The sequence below is a fragment of the Jaculus jaculus genome, chromosome 1 (assembly GCF_020740685.1).
Source record: "Jaculus jaculus isolate mJacJac1 chromosome 1, mJacJac1.mat.Y.cur, whole genome shotgun sequence".
In the NCBI taxonomy this organism is placed as follows: domain Eukaryota; kingdom Metazoa; phylum Chordata; class Mammalia; order Rodentia; family Dipodidae; genus Jaculus; species Jaculus jaculus.
In genome coordinates, this window is record NC_059102.1 from 275,216,630 (window position 1) to 275,231,347 (window position 14,718).

The window sequence follows — 14,718 nt, forward strand, 5'->3', positions numbered from 1 at the left end:
AATTTTCCCATGGGTCCTTTTTCAGACAGTCCACAGCAGCCTCTTGTAAGAGCTCAAAGGAATTTTCTTCTTTGAGGCCCAACACTTAGCTTTTGATAAGGCATATCTCCTGTGCTTATTACAGAAATGCAGAAGAGTCAGAAGCAAGGGCCTGACGACACTCAGGGCTCTTCATGAATGGAAGTGGTGTTGGTTTCCACAGTTGTTCTTTCCAAAGCCACAGCTCCTGTAGGTCTCCTCAAGCCCAGAGCCACATGTTTAGCAGACGGTAAGTGTGAAGACCTCGTGCATTTCACCAGCCTTCTTCAGTTCCAAACACTCTAAATCCAACATCGTGTTTCATTGCCAAACCTTGGCAAAAGCTGTGTTGAGTTTCTCAGTGGAGCTATCGACCACATTGACTGAAGCCGCAGCAACGTGTTTCTCCCCATCCAAAAGGGTAAAAATAACAGGAACAAGTTGTCGGAAATGAAATTTCAATTCATCCACGCCCTTTCTACACTTCTGCTGTGACTCCCAAGCAGGGATCGATAGTGTTTAGACAGCCAAGGAGATTTTTTTCCCCTCTTAAAGCACCAGATCAATAGTTAAAAAAAAAAAAAAAGATCTTGCAGCCCTCTGTATGTGTTGTTGTAAATGTGAACAAATCAGAGGCCTTTGGCTAAACGGATTGACGGAAGGCGGCTGCCATCCAGCTCTTTGCATCCACAGCACAGGTGGTGATGTGGAGACCACAGCACTTTCAGAATTCTGATAACAAGGAGGCTTCAAAGGGACTTTCTTTCCCCCAAAGAATGGAAGAAATGAAAATACTCCTATATATGGCAGCAACTGGGTGAGACTTCTTTAAGAATTAGAAATCCTCTTCAAGGATGTGTAGCCATCTCCAGAAGTGTTTCACTGGCAGAGGCATCTCCACTACACTCCTCTCTTTTTTGTCATTAAAAAAATTATATACATTTTAAAGGTTCCTGGCTATCTGTGTCTTTTTTTCAGCTCCCTAAGTGTTCTTTCCACAATGCTGCCCACTTTTCATCTGTCTCCTTGTAGGAGAGTCTGAGCCCTGCACTTTTCGGATGACTCCTCAGGTCTCCTATGGCTTTCTCATATGCCACCACCCTTGTCTTCTGGGGCCTGTTTTCTATTCTCCTCTAATCCCATTATTCATATGTGAGATAAATTGGGTCAAAGCTCAACTCTGGTTTTCCTCAGATGGTTTACCCATGAGTAGCCTTCTTTTCTCATTGTAAAAATTTCTGTATTTTACTGCACACATTTTTTCTCCAGCAAAGATAATGCAGTGTGCAGATATTCATACCAGTTGTATTGATAACCAAACATGGTCTTTTTGTTTTCAAGAACTAACAGACTACAGCCGTAATCATGAGCTTCAGGCTTTGGAGGTGGACAGTCACAAAACCCTTATTTTTCACTTGGAAAAGCCAATCCAGAAATTCAAAAGACTATCACATAGCTGGCCCTTCTTTGTGTGAGTAAAACATTCTTTAAGTTTCAAAATCGTATGTGAACTGCTATGTTCATGTGAATACCAGCCTTCATTATAAACTTGTTATTCTTACCAATGATTACAGTGCTAACTTCCACAATAAATGAAGATTATATGTGAAACAAAGTTCTCATTAACCTCGTGTAGATACATATCAACAAGTTAGCATGCTGACACATATTAGTTTTGATGGTATAGTCTTTTATAATAGGGTTGAGTAAATACATGTTAATAATCATGGTTAAAAGAAATGCTTCTTATAAATTGTGCTATAGATAGGAGCTTGTCTTAGAAAGTCACTTTCTGTCTTAAAATATTTAATTTATTTAATTGAGAGAGGGAGAGAGAGAGAGAAAGAAGAGGGGGAGAGAGAGGAAAAAAAAAGGGAGAGAAAGGGAGAGAATGGGTGCACCAGGACCTGTAGCCTCTGCAAACAAACTGCATATGCATGCACCACTTTGTGCATCTGGCTTTACATGAGTACTGGGGAATTGAACCCTGGTTTCTTGGCTTTGCTAGCAAGTGCCTAAACTGCTAAGCCATCTCTTCTGCCCTAGAAAGTCACTTTCTGTCTGGTATGAGACCATATGTCAAACAGTACCTCTTCTCCTATGGACATGGGCATATCTCTTAAGAACCTTAAGAAGAGAGATGTACTTCAGTCACTTCAAAAGCCCAGAAAGTAGGTGATGTCAGGAAATATCTCTTAATGGCTATTTTCAAAGGTGGAAAGAGAAACTAGCTAGATGGCGGTACACATCTGTAATCCCAGAACTCAAGAGGCTGAAGCAGGATTGTGAGTTTGAGGCCAGCTTGGGCTAGGCAGTGAGGCCCTGTCTCAAACCAACAAAAAACAGAAACAGACTAAAAATATTAATTTGCTGGGCATGGTGGCACACGCCTTTAATCCCAGCATTCGGGAGTCAGAGGTAGGAGGATAACCGTGAATTTGAGGTCACTCTGAGAGTACATAGTGAATTCCAGGTCAGCCTGGGCTAGAGTGAGACCCTACCTTGAACAAAAAAATAAACAAATAAATAAAATAAATAACTAAAAAATAAAAATATTAATTTACCCAGCAGTCCACAGACGTAGCATATTTATCAGGTGAAATGCAAGCATGTAATACTATGAGAATGCCAGCATCATAAAACAGTTTACTTCCCTCCTGTAGGTGATCAACTCTGCTTCCTCTCCTGGCCCTTTAGAGCCCTAGAGGTGGTCAAGGCCACACCTGGGCATTGCAGAGCTCCTTCCCTACACTACACCCACACCTTTGGGAGCTGTCCCACTGATGACTGAGCTTGAGCAGGCCATCCACTTCTTGCCAGGGCCTGACTAATAAGGTATATGGTACAAATACTTCCTGGCAATTGCATTCATCTTTCAGGGCTGTTTTACAAAATACCACATACTTGATACTTAACACAACAGAAGTGTATTGTTTCACCATTCTGGAGGCCAGAGGTCTGAGAACATGGTCCAAAGGGCTCCTTCAGAGGGCTGTGGTGGAGAACCTATTCTCCCTTGGCTTGCTTACCCACCACCCCTAACTCTGCCTTCATCTTTACATGGCATTATTCTTGTGTCCCTCCTGTGTTTTCTATGGAAATATGGAGATTTGGCAATGGATCTAAGAGCCAAACAATGCCAAGTACTACCAGAAAACTGCCAGATGCTAGGGAGAGGTCTAGAATACAGACTCCATCACAGCCCTCAGTAAGAACCAACCCTGCTGACAACCTTGGCCTTAGATCTACAGCCTCCAGAGTGGTGAGACAGTAGATTGCTTTCTAAGCTACTTAATAAGGCTTTGTTTTAACTATTTTTTTTCAATAACCCTACTTCTGAATAAGGTCACATTGTCATTACTGGGGGTTAAGACTTCAATATCTGAATTTGGGATGAAGGGACATAATTCAACTCATAGCAGTGAAATATGCCCAAGTACCTTCTCTTTTTATTTTTAAAAATATTTTATTTTTATTTATGAGAGAGAGAGGGGAAGAGAGAGAAGAGAGAGAAAATGGGCATGCCAGGGCCTCTAGCCACTGCAAATGAACTCCAGACACATGTGCCACCTTGGTTTATGTGGGTTCTGAGGAACCAAACCTGGGTACTTAGGCTTTGCAAGAAAATGCCTTAACTGCTAAGCCATCCCTCCAGCCCTTCCCTTTTTTTGAGATAGGGTCTCACTCTATATGTAGGCCAAGCTGTCGTGAACTCACTATGTATTCCAGCATAGCCTTGAACTCATGGCAATCTACCTGCCTAAACTTCCTAAGAGCTGGGATTACCAGTGTGAGGCAGCATGCCCAGCCGTGAGCTGTAAAAATAAACTATTTCCTGATCTTTCCATTATCTGTTGTCTTACCTTCCCCACCTCTCTCCTCTGTCTTCATGTATGACTTGGTTATACTTATTGTCTTTTGATATTTCTTCCACCAATTGCTTCCTACCCCACAACCTCAAAATACTTTCTGTCCTTGGTATCTGAGCACCTCTCCCCATTTACTTTCAGGTTTTTGGACTGCTTTCCAGCAGGTACCTCTCTTTTTTGCCCATTCCTGACTTGTCTCCAAGGTTTTGTCCTGTCTTCCTCTTAGTCTATATCTTCTCTGGTTCCTGCCTTCAAATTGATAGCTGCTGTCACTCACATGATGATCGCTCCCAATACAAAATCTCTAGTATGGCTCTGCTGTTAGAGCTTTGGATCCATGCACGCGTCTTGCAGAAAGTTACCCTGAGCTCTGCAATTCAAGGTTCCCCAAACTAAACCCATAATCCCCTATTCCACGTCTCCTTCTCCTCCGTGGAAATTGTTTGTTTAACAAATGCATATAATATTTATTGTGTGTGAGGCATTATTATGAGCATCTTATTATTAACTCAAGCAACCTATGTGAGAAATCTATGACCTAGGTACTTTCATCCTTGATGCGAAATTTAGGCACAGGGAAGTTACATAGCTTGCTGATGACTACATGGAAGTATGTGGTACATCAAGGCTTGAAATTCAGCCAGCATATTTTGGCATTGGTGCTTATCACCACTCCCATATGCTGCCTCAGTGAAAGGAATGGGTCACCCACTCTGGTTGTTTCAGTACAGGAATCCAGATGCCATCTTGACTATGATCACTCACAGTCCTCTCATCCCATCACTCATTGTTTAGTGTTTCTTTCTAAATAAAACATTTATTGGTTCTTTTCTCCAGTGCCATAACCATTCTCCTGACAACCACAGATATACTCAGGTCATTTGCTTGCTTAAAAGCGCTCTCATAATAAAGTTCAGATAAAATGGCTTAGGAGGCCTTCCTTGATCTGTGTCCTGTTTTCTCATCTTCATTTCCAACCTTCTTCCTTCCCCACGACAGTTCTACTGAATTGTGTTCCACTTCTCACACTACCCCCAGTTGTAGGCCCATGCTGCTTACACTGCTACATGCATCATTTGTCTGCTAGTCCCAGGTGACCCCTCCAGACTTAAGGTAAATACAATTTCTTCTACAATTCCTTCTCTGGTTCCCAAAGCCTGGGTTCCTTCTCTGAGCATGTGTTCCCATCCTGACCCCTGAGCCCCAGGAAAGTCATCACCCTGTATTAGCATTATGGGTATGCTTGTCTGTATCTCTTCTAGATCAAGGGACCATATTTTTCTTGTTTACAATCTTCTTTCAAATGAACAGACAAGCACCCCACATTTAGTAGATGCAGAATCATGTTGAATGAAAGAACAGAGTCAATGAAGCAATGGCTAGTAAGAAATCACTGTCATGGGAACTAGAATACTCTTAGTCCCTATGGCTAGCACACTCTATAGGTAGACCAATACAGGGAACCAAAGAGGCTTGCGGGGTAAGCATCAAAAGTAAAGGACTCTGAATTCCAGGTCAGCCTGGGATAGAGTGAGACCCTACCTCGAAAGAAAAAAAAAAAAAAGGCTAGAACAGCATTGTATAACTATCATAGAGAGCAAAGATCTTTCTCATGGGCTGATGTTGTTGTCTATTGGCCAAGACATCCTCTTCCTGAAAATCTATAGGAGTGATCCATGTACCATTCCCTCTGTGGCTCCATCTTCCCTCTTCTCTGTACCATGAAATTGATAAATGCTTTCCTTATGTAGTCTATTGTGGTTCAGCCAGGCTTTGCAGACCCAAGAGCTAGTTTACTTTTCTAAGGTGTGAGTCTTTCTTATTTTTAAGTTCTGTGGGAGGGAATCTTTTTCCCAAGCCCACTTCAAGGTTGCAAGACCACTGCTGTCCAGATATATAGTAGATAACAAGTTAAGAAAGGTCTTATGGAGATAAGTGCATTGGATTTCACCTTTGATCCTGACAAATGATGATGGGCTCTATTCTAGGCTTTTGAGGAGAAAATAAAGTTCCCAAGTAAAGTTAAAAGAGTAGGAGAGAGAGGATTGGGAAGAGCTTTAGATGCTAAGATTTGGAGTCTGGAATTTGTGTAGTGGCAATAGAGAGCTCTGGTGAGTTTTTGAGCCCAGAAGCGACACACTAACATGTACTTCAGTCAGATTAGCCCGCCTTCTGTGTATAGGAAATAGGATAGTCAAAAGTAAAAAAGAAGACTTGGGAAGACGTAGAGAGCTAGATAGAAGTTAGGACATGACTGTTCTTGGGGACAAAGATCCAGGTGAACAGAGCAATCTATTTCTTTCTCACTGTCATAGTAAAATATTCTAAATATATAAATACAAGCCATAGTAGCTTATTTGGTGCCAACTAAACAGAATCAAACAAAGGAACTTGACATCTGAAGAGATATTTATTCAATGGAGATCAGTGGTGGGTGAAGTTTAAAATCACCACTGGGACAATACCGCATTACTGAATGGTTCATTTTCTTCAACCACTGGATGACTCTACAAAAAGTTCTACTCCATTGGGCTACAAAAACTGTCTTTTCTGGTTTAAAGTAGTTTGATACTCTGGTCAGATATTTGGGACTTAAAACATTTTTGGCCTACATAGTTCCCATAGTACTAGAATACAGACTGTGGCAAAATTTCCTTTGTAACCATGAAAGGTCACAGTGAGATGAAGGTAGAGTGGATTTTAAAGGGGGCTAAGTGAGTAGATTACTCATATCAACCTGCTTATATTTCAAAGTCTTTCCTCATAGCTGTTCTTGTGTCATGGAAGGGAAGGGAGACTGAGGTGGTTACATATGGGTGCTGCTATTGTTATGTTGGAAAATACTTTCTGATGAACAGTCATTTCCTTCCACTGCCGGAGGGTGTTGATAATGAGCAAATTACCTTTTACTCCCTCTGGTGTGGATGTGAAATTGGCTGTTAATAGAGTTGCTAATGCTACTGGGTTAGCATGTGATTGTTCTATTTTAAGCCAATTTAAGTTATATTTGGGGAGTAGCCAATCAGACATCTTGCTAAGAATATGGGCCCAACTGCAGCATTTAATATCAAGAAACCTGCCTAACCCACAGATGTGGTTGTAAGCAGAAAATGCTGAACATGCCGTCATTAACATGTAATGTTTTAATACAATGTCTTTTTTTTTTCTTTGCAGGTACAAGAATGGTCTCATTAGGCAAATACCAAGTGTTTTCATCATACAATAGGACCCATTTCAAACCCCAATAATATAGAATGCCATCAGCCAACGATGTGCTTTGTTTAATCTAACAACGAGTTAATATCAGTCATTTCATTACTGCTTGTTATATGGTGAAAGCTTAGTAAAAAATGAAGAGTTCAGAGATTAGTGGAAAGGAGCAAAAGAGGTAAGAGATTTTACCAAGTTAAATGCTTGATTGGACTAATTAAATGTACAGATGCACTAATGGGTTATGGAAATGTTTTGATTTCTAAAGATGCTTGCTTAGGAGAAGGAGGATATATTGTAATCACATATGGCATGGTGAGTTTCTAAGGGCAGAGAATGCCGCTTTTCCTCCTCCTGTGCCCTCCCCTGAAGCCCCAGCTGCCACCTGGCACCTGGTGGGTGCATTACTTGGGAACGTTTCTGGACTAAATAGGACGTCCTTGAGTGAAGCACTGTATCTGTGATGTTTGTGTTTTATTGGCTTTTCATGTTTTAAATATGAAGCTCATTAATGAAACACAGGGAAGGAAATAGGTATGAGGAATGGAAAATAAAGTGCCAGTGACATGACGCAGAAAGGTGCGGTGTGCACTGCTCTGGTGGGGTTAATTGGGCTTGGCATTGGTAGGGCTCTTGTCACCTGATCAGTTTACAGAATTGAAGAAATTCTGTGAGTGGAAATTGCTGGGACCTAGCAGAACCCCAACCTCACCCTTGCCAAAATACCTCCCTAGGAAATTCTAGGCATATGAGTCCTAATTTGCCATGGGAAACACCACTAATGGTCTCCCACTCATTCAGCAAACATTTGCTGACAGTTGTCTTGTGCCAGATCTGGATGTGACTAGAACAGGTTTTCTGGACACCAGAGCACAGAGCGTCCAGGAAAGACAGTGATGCTCAAAGTACCATGCACAGTGATGAAGGGATGAGTAAGAGGTAGTGAGAAGCTTAGACATTTGGAAAGCATTTCAAGTGTTGATCTTTTCCTTTGAACATAAAGTATTTATCATGTGGGCCAAACACTGCTCAGTATATTTCATAGACCTTGACTCATTAGTTCTCCAATAATGCCACAGGCCAAGATACTTTTCTCTTCCTCATTGCATATAATGAAGCTAAGGCACAGGAGAGTCCAGGTAACTCCTTCTAGATCACACAGCTCATCAATGCAGAACTAGGATTTGAAGCTACACCAGCTGGCTTCAGCGTCCACACCCGGCTGCTACATGCTGCCTTCCCTTTAAGGTACTCCTCACATGAGTGAGGTTCAGGAAGGTGAAAAAAGGGGATGAGTGAGTCAGAGATATCAGGGAAAATACTCCAAGCACAAGGACAAGCTTATTCTTGTTCAAAGACACTGATGAGAGATTATGTGTAACCCATAAAGAGAGAGCCCTGGTGGTTGGAGCAGTGGGACCAGAGAAGGCACATTTAGGGTGAGATCACCAACTCTATGGAAGGATGGAGAGAGAAAGGGGAGATGGCAAGGAAGGAATGGAGCCCACAGCAGGAAAATCAGAAGGGGAGGCTCAGGCAGGATGATGGTGGTGTCCTCAGTCTCAGCTGCTGAAGGTCACCTGAGATGAGGACAAGGAAGCTGTCATCAGGGGGATTAGGAGGCCACTGCTGAACTTACTGAGCCCAGGGTGGGAAGGACTCCTTAGTGGACGACGTTTCTGAGAGGGCTGTGGTGTCTTTTCCTAGATGTTTTATATTCACGGGAAGAGGTAAGAGAGGGGAATGAAAAGGCAAGAAAGAGGAAAAGAGAAGAGAATGGGAGATAAGATTGTGAGCTTGGATAGGGTGACAGGGTGAGAGGAAGATGGGAATGCAGATGGGGTGCTGAGAGTGCTGGGGGAGCTACAGAGCCTTCTTGCACACCCCTGGCCTTAGGTCTCTGGGGAGTAAACAGCAGTGAGGGAAGGGTTTCATGCAAAGGTTTCCACGTAAATTTAATACCTGGCCTTCACATGACACCCCACACTATGAGGACTTTGAGGACATGCCTGTGCATCCCCGACAGAGCACCAGGCAGGCTTTTGCCGTGTTTGTTGAATAAATGGCTCTTATTTACATTTTTATTGTGAATATTATAGAAAAGAATATGGCACTGGTTTTTAAAACATTTGGAAATGCAGTCATAAAGAAACCTAAAATTTTATGGTCTGCAAGTCATTTTAGGAAATGCTACAAATACATATATCCATCCTGCCCCAGGCCATGAGGTAATAGGGCCATTATAGGATTTCTCATTGGGTCATTGAAAAAGTTTCCACCTTCGCTTTCCTGCTACTTTACAGATGTATTCTGTATTTTATTAAAGCTAGGAAAAAATAAATGGTTTCTGAGGCATAGGATATAGTTAAAGGTGTTAAGAAAATGTAAAACAATTTTACTAGTGTCTTGACTACTAATTTGGGTAAATGTTTATTCTCAAAATGTTCCAACATTATCTTTCTTCCTCCAGAAAGGTCAGACATATGCCACTAAAAATACATTTACTGCATATGAGAACATTTTTCAAGTGATTTATTGGGGCAATGTATGGACTATTTATTTAAATATATCTCTTATTTCCAGTAATGCTACAACCTCATTAGAAGTGATTTGGCTCATTGCTTAAGCAAAATGATTTAGCTATTTAGGACCTCTCCTTTTAAAAATAGGCTATTTTCCTCTAATAGTTTACCAGAATTGGGAGCTATTTTTAGAAAAGGGCCAGAGAATGGGCAAGGTTACAGCCATGAGCCTTAGGGAACTCTTCCAGGAGTTGGTTGTTCTAGTTCATTTCTCTCCCTTCCTGATTGTCAAGAGGAGAAGAATTCTCTACTTTGAGGGATAAGGGTATGGCCACTTCCCTAGAGGACTGTGGAACCCTCTAGCTAGGCTCTGTGCAGACACCCAGCTAGTGAGGCACCAGGCCTGGAAAATGGCTTATGTGCCGGTGAGATATCTGAGTGCACCTTTACTAACAATTGAGTGTGAAATGCACAGTGCTCCCCTGTAGCTGATCTAGTCAGATGTTTGTAGCATCTATGTAAGGCAGGAAGTAGAATAATAAAATGAATGTGTGGTCCTCTGGGAGCAGACATACTATCACTACCATGGCACCTAAGGGTGCTTCCTTCATTCTTCTGCCTCTGCTTCTATCCTCAGAGGTAATTACCAGACTGGAATTGTGCTTGTTATTTATCTGATAGAGAATCCTTTTGTTGCATTTCTATGCATAGGGAGATGGGAAGAGAAACACCCCCCACACACACCCACACCCTCCTTCCCTCAAGAGGTTTAAGGCCAGTGTAGAAAACTACAAGTACTCCTCACTCTTTTATCTAATGATCCAAATTCAACTCTCATAGGATGTTAAAAATGTTAATGTATTGAAAGGCTTAAAAATTTATTAAATCCAGTTGGTGTGTATATGAGGAAGCTGGCACTTTCATTTATTGTTTGTGGAGTGTTAATTGCTTTCTTTATTGAGAATAATTTAACACTGTGGAATAAAAGTCCTAGGCAAGTATGATTGGCTCAGTGATTCCTCTTACAGGATTTCATATTAAAGGAAGGAGTGAACAAGCATGCAGGTATGTTTTTCTAAGGAGTTAGACTACAGCAAAAATAAAAGCAGGAGTAATAACCTAAATATCCAAAAATTATTGCTTAAATAACTGTGTAATTTAAATGAAAACATGTGCCTGTCATAGGAGTAGGAAAGAACAGTTATATAATATGTGCATAGACCAACCTATTTTTAAAGACTACACCATTTTGTAAAATAATTTCTCCACTTATATTCATATGAAAAGTTATGGATATAAGTACACCAAAATCTATAAGCAATGGCAAGATGTGAGATGATGATTATTACTGATACATATTTTATCTGCAAGAATGTGTTACTTATTTTGAGAAAATAAAGAAGAACTTGCTAAAAGTGTATTAACCAGAAAGCTTGGCTATACTACGCTTAGGTATATCCCCTAGGGAATCAAAGCCAGCAGATCATAGCATGCCCCTGTGCATCTGAGCACACCTTTGCTAACAACTGAGTGTGAAAGGCACAGCACTCCCCTGAAGCACTATGCACAAGTGTCATTCTAGATGCCCATCAATGGATAAATGGACAGACAGCAAATATACGCAAAAGAGCATTATTAAGCCACGAGGAATAAAATTAAGTTATTTACTAGAAAATGGGTGGAATGAGATCATCATGTTAAGTTAAACAAGACAGACTCAGGAGGACAAATGTTGCATATTTTCTTCCATATGCAGCATCTAGTTAAAAAAAGACACAAAAGTAGAAGGGAGAGTATTTAGGAAGAGGAAGTGGATTACTGGAAGGGGAGGGAAGCAAGAAAGAGTAGTGTGGGTGAATACAATCAAAGTATATGCATGTATGGAAGTATCACAAGAAACACATTATCTTGTATAAATAATATATGCTAATGAGAATATTGTTGTTAAGAAAAGAATGAAAGCTTGGAGGTTTTCAACATTGCCTGTATTTCATTATTCATTTGTAGGTGATCTTTGGAAACCATCATAGCTTTTTGCATTCTATAAAGACTTTTTCTCCCTTGTTATGCTCTCTGGGGTATGAACTGATTTTATATCAACCTAAAAAATAGAAAACTGCTACGCAACCCTCTAGTGCATTCCATTGCACAGAAAGCCAGACATTCGTGTTACCCCAATCATATATGTCCCATCCATTAGCATAGACTAGGCATACCATCACCTGCTAACTACCAGCCCCATGTCTTCCTCCATTGGTTCAATATATCTCATTCCATTTGTCATTATAATGTCCTCAAAGCAGGGGGGAGAGTATATAGTGACAGGTATAGTAATTACCAAGGCCCATCTTCTTTTCTATTTGACAAAATTCTAGCCAAATATTTTCATTTTATGGTTCTTGGTCTCTTGGAGACTTTGAAAATAATGGGCAGTAGTTTGGCAAGTTCATTAACTAATTCCCTTAAGGCTGCAGAACATGCATTATCCAGACTTGCTGCTTTACATATTGGGCTATGTTTTCAAGTACTCCCTTACCTGGTTTATTTCAATATCTGTATTTAAAGGTCTTCATTACTTCCTAATTATCTATGCTCCCTTTCTTTATTTTTCTTTTTAAAGACCTATTTAAAAGAGCAGCTTGGTCTCTCTGCCACTCAGAGTCATCATTAATTTCACTCCCCCTCTCATTTATTAGTTCAGCTCCTCATTGCTGGGGCTTCCTTCTCCCTAGCCCATTCGCCTTGCACCTAACCTCCTGGTAGTGTTAAGTTATTCTGCTTCCTGTTCTGCTCTTAGCTTTCTTTCCTTGACAAGCCTTAGAAAGAGCTAGTGCATTCATTCCCCTCCTCCCCCCATTTTTGGCTCTTCCATATCCTTTCTCTATTTCCTCAGTGGGCTTTCTTCCTCTCAGATCTTTTCAAGGTTCTTTGTCAAACATCTCCTTATATTTTTCATTCAAGGCATCCTGGGATTTGTGGCTTGACTGATTTGAAAACCTTGTGCCCTTGCCTGTCATGTTATCTGGGCTTCTTAATTCATCCAAACTGGATTTCTAAAAATCCTTGAATTTGAGCAAATTCTTAATGTTTTCAAATACAGAGATCGAGGCATCTCACCTGGGCAGTACATCTTGTGGTCAATAACATCAAACAACTTTTGTGGGCTGGAGGGAATCAGGAGCCAGGTGAGGTCATGGCTTATGCCTTGGGAAGGATACAGACATTTTCAGATCCACGTGTATCCTCCACAAAGAAGCTTATGTGCAGCTGGCTTTCCAGACTGTTGAAACAGAACTTGATTTCTTGGCAAATGCCATGCAGCTTGCTGTTTAGCAAGGTGAGATTAGTAAAGGCTGCTTTAGGAGTTTCTCCTTCTCATTGACATTTGGTGATGGAATGAGAAAACAAGTGCTAGATTTCCCACTCATGATCTAGACGTCTGCCATCTCAGGGCCCTTCCACAGGTGAGTTTTACACTGTGTTGCTCTGTTGGACTGCAGTGCCATCTGAGGCTCTTCCTACCTCCTCTTCCTTTTCCCTCTCCTTTTGACAGATGTCAGGCCTCTGTGGCAGAATGAAAGCTCTCTCTGCTGCCTGATTCCTCTCCACTTTCTCTCTCACTAAGTCTCTTGCACGTCAGGTGCTATCTCAGCATCTTGCTTCTTGGAGCACCTGAACTGACATGAGTGCAGTCTCCTTTTAACCTTGCTGACCTTTCCTGCCTTCCCCATCTGTCCTGCCTGGCACCAGCTCAGTAGTACACTCTCTAATATTACTTTATGTAAAACCCCAATGCTGCATAGGCACAGGATGCATTTTAGGCTAAGTGAAAAGAATGGAATTTGGGGTCTCCTCTAGTTTGGGATTATATATACTACTCCTGTCATTCATTAATGTGGATAATTGATCTTATTACTGTGTGATCAGACTGGACAGCTCCCAGGGAAAAGAGCTTGTACTTAAACTGCTGCAGCACTAGGTGATGCTGCTGCCCCACCAAAGGCAACCGCCTGGGCTGGGCTGGGCCAGAGCCAGCTGGGCTGCGGCTCCCGCCTTTTCTCCGTGCATAGGGTCTGCGGGACTATAATCCCCTCCAGAATCTGCAAGAGTCTTCAGGTTCAGCATTCCAGACTACAAAAAAAAAAAAAAAAAAAATGTGTCAGATCAACCTCTTATTCTGTCTCTTTCCTACAGCTTACAGCTTCATGTGTGTTTTTTGCATGGTGCGCGTGTGCATGTATGTGTGAAGGAATTTTGGGGAACCCTAGTATTCATTCAGAAACTAACAGTAGTTGCTCTAATTTCTCAAAGGGCAATTCACTTACCTTACATAACTGCTCATGTCTTATAGAACAGCCCCCATGGCATGCCCCTAGATATAGAAGAAAGCTCAACTTGAGGGTTATCAGCACCAGAGTCCCTCAGAAAAGGCATGTTCAGGCAGAAGAATAGGGGACAGAGTTCAGGGTACCTGGCCTGCTTCTACACTTGGCGTGTTCTCTGCTGAATTCAGAATAAGCATGTCCCTGGCTGGGCTTCTGGCATTAATGCTGCCATCTTTGATGTTGTCTTCCTGTGTCCTTCACACTTGTTGTCAGCATATGGTAAACAGACAAAGCTGCTGAATGAGATGAAAACCTAGCCCTGTAATTCCCCCCCACACACCACTGGTAATGCCTATATCTACACACAGTCCTTGCTTGGAGCAGTTGGATTCGCACATTGGCTAATCTGTATTTTTTTTTTTTTTTTTTGATGTAGGGTCTCACTCTAGGCCAGGCTGACCTGAAATTCACTCTGTATTCTCAGGGTGGCCTCGAACTCACAGAGATCCTCCTATCTCTGCCTCCAGAATGCTGGGATTAAAGGCATGTGCCACCATGCCTGGCTGGCTGATCTGTGGTTTAAGAAGTTGTTTTGTTTTTGAGGTAAGGTCTCATTCTAGTCCAAACTGACTTGGAACTCATTCTGTAGTCTCAGGCTGGCCTTGAACTCACAGCAATCCTCCTACCTGTCTCCTGAGTGCTGGGATTAAAGGCGTGCGCCACCACACCTGACCCAAGAAGATATTTTCTTACATAAGAGATGACTATTTGGTG